Source organism: Silene latifolia, unplaced genomic scaffold, assembly GCF_048544455.1.
Source record: "Silene latifolia isolate original U9 population unplaced genomic scaffold, ASM4854445v1 scaffold_112, whole genome shotgun sequence".
In the NCBI taxonomy this organism is placed as follows: domain Eukaryota; kingdom Viridiplantae; phylum Streptophyta; class Magnoliopsida; order Caryophyllales; family Caryophyllaceae; genus Silene; species Silene latifolia.
This window is the reverse complement of record NW_027413126.1, coordinates 1238184-1244456: the sequence shown is the minus strand read 5'-3', so window position 1 is coordinate 1244456 and position 6273 is coordinate 1238184. Positions and strand designations below refer to the sequence as shown.

General features: G+C 34.2%; 1 non-coding gene across 1 annotated transcript; it reads left to right on the top strand.

Moving 5' to 3' along the window:
- Window positions 1–887: 887 nt before the first annotated feature.
- On the top strand, window positions 888–998 carry LOC141637473 (small nucleolar RNA R71). Its single transcript, XR_012541800.1, has one exon. It is a non-coding gene; the product is annotated as a small nucleolar RNA R71 (small nucleolar RNA).
- Window positions 999–6273: the final 5275 nt, after the last annotated feature.

Genomic DNA, 6273 nt, shown 5'->3' with positions numbered 1-6273 from the left:
TGGCACTTTTGACTTTTTTTGGAATCTTTGCTTCAACATCTTTCTTTGGAGGAGCATCCTCCACTTCCTTGACTTTCTCAACAACAAGTGGATCATCCACTTTCTTGGTAATTTCTTCACTTTCCTTACCATTTGGAGAGATCTCCAACTCAACAAGTACCTCCTCATCTTCTTTGGGCATGGATGGCCCATCATATTTTGTACCACGGACTATCAAGCCCTCAAGCTTACCTCCTTCTTGGTTGTTTTGTTGGCCATTTTGTGGTGGGGGCTGATTTTGTTGGAAATTGTTTTGTGGGGGCCTTTGTTGATTTTGATAACCCGGTGGAGGGACATATTTTTGTTGTTGAGGGACATAGGCATTTTGTTGTGGTGGGGGTTGTGGTTGAGGATTAAGCACATTGTTGCTTCTATAAGACATGTTCGGGTGAAATCTTGAATTTGGATTATATGTGTTTGAGAATGTACCAGGTGGATAAGCATTTTGTCTTAAAGCTTGGAAAGCATTTACCTCTTCAAGGGGAGCTTGGCAATGAGCAGCATAATGACTCGCGCCTACACAACCATCACAAACTACGATTTGGCTTGTTGAAGACATGGCATTGAGTTGTTGAACGGAATCCCTAGCATCTCTTTCCGCCAATTGTTGTTGGAGCAAGGCAATTTGAGCTAGCAAAACAGAGTTGTTGGAGGATTCTTCTTTACCTTTGGATGGCACAACTCGGGAATTGACATATTGTGCATCATGGACTGCCATAGATTCGATCGTGGCATGAGGAAGGTCGGTGTCAATTTGATCAAACCGCCCATTGTTGGCGGAATCAAGAATCTTTCGGGACTCGGCACAACATCCATTGTAGAATATTATTGCTAGAAACCAATCATCTAACCCATGATGTGGGCATTATCTTTGAAGCTCTTTGTACCTCTCCCAAGCCTTATATAAGCTCTCAAGAGCTTGTTGACGGAATCCGGTGATTTGGCTCCAGTTTGAGTTTTCTCCGGTGGAAAAAACTTTTGATAGAAAGCAAGAGCCAAAGTCTCCCAATTGGTGATTCCCATGGCGGTGCGGTCAAGGCTATTGATCCAAAGTTTGGCCTTGTCCTTCAAAGAGAAAGGGAAAAGTATTTCCCTTATTTGGGCTTGAGTGACGCCCGTTTGACGGATCATGGAGCAATAGTCACAAAAATTTTGCACATGCAAATTGGGATCTTCCAAAGGACTTCCCCCAAATTGCTTCCTCTCCACAAGGCTAATGAAAGCCGGTTTGATCTCGAAGTCCGGCGCGGTGGTTTAAGTGGTTGTGATAACGGCCGGAAGCATGGCCGCGGTGGGATTTGAGTGATCGGAAAGTTTCACCATCTTTTTGGTAGTAGATGGTGGCGGTGGTGGAGATGATGAACTTGAAACCTCCCCCTCTTCAAGGGCTTCTAGATCGTCTAAGTAAGACTTTCTAGCACTTTCGGCTTGTACGGGAGAAGATGCCTCTTTCACTTCCTTCCAAAAACGCCGTCTTCTCCTAAAGGTTTTCAGAATCCGGTGAAAGCAATTCTCCACGACGAGAGGACCTGGGCATAAGACAATAATTTCGAGAGAAATGATAAGTAACGGTCTCAAGGAACAAGTGTTCCCCAAGACTAAAGAAAACAAGATAAAAATCGACAATTCAAAACGCAATAAAACTGTTTCCCCGGCAACGGCGCCGAAATTTGATAGGCTTGTCGTGTACCTATGCAAAGATAATTACCCTAAACAACAAGTTAATGTAGCAATAGGGGTCGAACACAAGGAAACGAGAATTACGTTGTGAAATGTTATGGAAAGATTCTTATCAAGGTCGATTTCGTTTTTGGTTTGGTTTGTTTGTTTGATGATTAACAGAAAATTTGATGTAAATTATATAATAAAAAGGAGTCTAAGGGGGTCAGGACACACATGCAAAGGTAAGTATATAATTATGTTAAACTCGGTATTAAAAATATTGTCAATTGCTTAGGCTTAGAGACACCCACCTTACGGCATTAGTGTCAACCATAGACCGGGTCCTAGAGAAACTCTCGTCCATGACTAGGTCGTCCTACTATACATGCTTAGTCTAATTCAATTCTGTGCCTCTCGATTTTAGAATGAATGAACAAACTTAATCAATTGAATAAGGCCTTAAACAAAGATTAAACATTATGGCACAAGCATGTGATAGAAGCAATATAAACAATATTATTATCAACCTATTTTAACATGTTATACACTTGATTTATGCATGACTCCCCTAGCCCTTAGACTAGGAAATTTATCTACTCATATTAGAATGTAAATTGCAAACTATATTGAAAGAAATGTTAAACATGGTTATATGATTTTTATAAACTAGGTGATGTAACATGTATAAGAAATAATGCTAATGTGATCTAAATTAAGTATTTTAATTGTAAATTATTTGTAAACTAAAATAGAAATGTAAAATTACAAACTAGAAATAAGAATACCTTAATGAAGAAGAACTTGTAAGAAAGAAGTAAATTATAACCAAATGCTTGAAATAACAAATACTTGAACAATAACTTGTAGAACAAAGTGTTGAAAGATTAAACTAAGGGAATGCTTAACAATTTGTAAACTACAATGAAAACTTATTGAGAGAGATTATAATGCTTAAGGCTATGTAAGGAAATGAGACCAGAAAATGAGATGCCTTAAGCCTTGGAATGCCTCTCCTATTTATAGGAGAGGGAGGTGAAACGTAAATCACCAAGAAGCATGCAACCCCGATCGGGGTTGGGGGCCCCGATCGGGGACGTGGGATTCCGGGTATTTTTGCCTTAATTCTTCTATTAATTGCAAATGGCATCCAATATTTATGATTAATGGTGCGATTAATCACCCGGTTAATGCTTTCATTTGGCATCTTAAGAACTTTGGAATCCCATGCTTTCCCCTTGACTTTTGACTTGTAATTTGGGCTTGACTTGGATATTTGATCACAATTGCATTCTGCTAATTAATCCAACAAATTACCATGAAAAAACCCATGCAACTTGAAGTACAAAGTCCATGCAACATCCAATTCTTAGTCCATTTGCTCTTCTTTCCAATTAGCTTGCAATTTCTAGCAACCTTGTAGTATTTTAGCCCCAAAAAGCTTATTTCCTACAAAGTATGTCAAAACATCCAAAACAACTAGAAATGCAAATATTAGCTATAAAACACTTAAGATAAGTGCTAAAGACATGTAAAATCAAGCAAATATAGGGGGTTAAAATGTATAAAATATGCACTTATCAAATAAAATAGGTGTAATCATACCTATTTCATCATAGCCTTACACCTACATATTGATAAGAGTAAAAGGAAAAGCAAATATGCCTTCCTTGGCCTTATGCTAGCCGACCATACTACTCTTATATGAGTAGTTTTGGTTCTTTCATTTCACTCTTACACTCTTCCATTCATATTACATGCATTTTTGCACAACTCTCCCAGTTCTCTCTAAAACAAGTTTTTAGATAACAAGAAATTGTTCATCAATTCTAATCACAATATTAGATTACTAGTGTAGTAATAGTGATAATATTAGAATTTAATTTAAGGTACAATAATACACTAATCTAGTTAATTAGTATATTATTTTTAAGGGATTTGTCTTGGGTGCAATCAATGGAGAATCTCTACATTGGGATTTTTGGAGGATCATCCACCATATTAAGCTCAAGAACAAATAAGGAAGATGACCTTATTTGTGCCCTTATTTCGAACCAAATAACAATGCAAGGGACATTGTTTTTCTTTATTAATCTGTTATTTTGTTATGCATGCACTAGATCTAAAGAACTAATAATTAAAATGTTAATTTGTTAACTATTAGAAGAGTCTAATAATAGGTATATGAACCTAATAATTGGTATCAGAGCATAAGATGTTGCATGCATAATCGGTTTGGTTTTTCCGAGTTAAATGTATCTTAATTAAAACTAGAAATTTGTGATTTGTAAGAGTAAGTCACAAAATCATAATGCATGTTATATATTCTGATCCTAAAATGTTTTTAGGTAATTTTTATGATTTATGGTAATTTATTGCTCATTTTTATGAGTAAAATGATTACATTTTTATGAGTAAAATGAACTTTTATTCACTAAAATAAGTTAACCTTCACTACTGGCCGTGAGTTTTTAGTATGACTTCACATGAATATTTGATGTATTGTATGTAAAGTTTCATATTAATGTGATTAATAGTTCATGATTTATGATTTTTTTTGTGATAAAAATGGCATAAATGACTAAAAATGGTTAAACTTATTTTCTGACCTTGAAAATTTTATATGCCCTCACATGCATATTTTAATTATTATGTATAAAATCGCGTATTAATTTGATTAATAATGCATGGTTTATAATTTTTATGAGATAAAAATGGATTAAAAGGAGGTAATATAGTTAAATATAGTTAAACTTCGAACCAAGCCATGATATTTTAATATGTTTTCACATGCATGATTTACACACTATATGTAAATTTTGAGATGAAATGATTTCATTTTACATGATTTATGAATTTTTAGTGTAAAAATGGCATAAATAATGACTATTTTAGCGTAAATGGCTAAAACGAATTGCATGGCATGAGAAAATTATTTTAGGTTGCATAAATATCCCACTTATCAGATCTAAAGTTGTAAAATTGATTGGATTAATTTTTGGATACTTTAGATGTTTTATGAGATAAAACCGATAAATTGCAACTATATTTTCTCGAAATTAAATTCGAAAATTTTAACCATGATTTTTGACATTATAAGTTTCAAAAATTTAAAATTCAAATTTTGAAATTATTGTAATTTAATTTGGATTTATTTCATAAATGTTATGATTTTAAGGTCAAAATGAGCATAATATAATATCAAGTTGAATTATTGTCAAAAATTGAGTGATGACTAATTTTTGAGTCCTAAGAGTGTTAGGATAATTAACTTGAGCTTAAATTTGATTTAAGTATTGATTTGTGATTTTAATAAGTTATTATCACGCATTTCCATAAAACCGGATTATATAATCGATATAAGTTAAATAGGGCGATTTGGCACATAATTTGGTATGATAGACACATATTATAATGCTGCATATTTCAATTGTTGAATGTCTTTTTATTTATATAATTTTGAATTATGTAATTTGATCTTAGTATGGCCTTAGTTTTAATCGATATTACCCGTAATGGAAGGGAATATTGATTCGGTTATAATTTAATGTGATCTCGTATCACTTTTATTTTTACTAGTTTTTTATATTACAAATGTATAATAGGAATAGCCTTGTATTTTTATTATTATTTGTAATCATGGAGTTTCTTCAAGACGGTGCCCTTTGGAAAGGTGTTCCGACGAAGACGGTGTTCTTGGGAGGCGTGCCACTTGAAGATTCAAGGGACCAAAGGAGTTGATTTCCGAATGTGTAATAGATTATTTGATTTTCTATTTTAGAAAGGTCATACTAAGAATTTATTATTATTGCTTAGCATTTATTTTAATATGTTGCATGCATTGCCAAATCGCCATAACAACACATGCATTTCATATCGAGTCATCGACCATGTCAATTATAATTATCGTAGTTCACCGCTTTAGTTCACTTAAAACGTGATAGATAATAAATTGACATGACCTCTTACTAATTAATAATTGAGAATTAGCCTTACCAAATAGTAGAAACCATGAGTCCCAATTTTATAAGGAAGTAGGCTCGGCTCACCGGGGTGCTAAACTTGTTACGTTGGTTAAGTGGGTAATAAAATGTTATTACATCGAAATTTGGATTGAGCTCAATGGAAGTATTCGTGACCGTAGTCGCATGTGTTCCGGGCTAAAGATAAATATTAAAGTATTTTTTATCGACCGAGAGTTCTAGAAGTAGAATCGATTAAAGAGTTAATCCACCGAGTTATATTATTAAGGGATGAATCGGCTCACCGTGCCCGAGTTAATATGAATTTAGATCTCAGAATCATTTATAATAGTTGGGTAGAGGTCACTATATAAATTCTTAAACTTGTTTAAAATGTTTACAAGTATTATTAAAACGATAGATATTTATTGATTCCTCTACTTCCTATTTTGTAGTCAAAATCGTTTTCTCAATTGCAATGGCAACTCCAATCACATCCGCAACCACTAGCTCCAATACTCTCACCAATGTTTCATGGCTCCGATCCTTCATGGATCGTTGTAAGTTAGAAAAGAATGGGTCCAATTTCGCTTATTGGGACGCGCAACTTCGC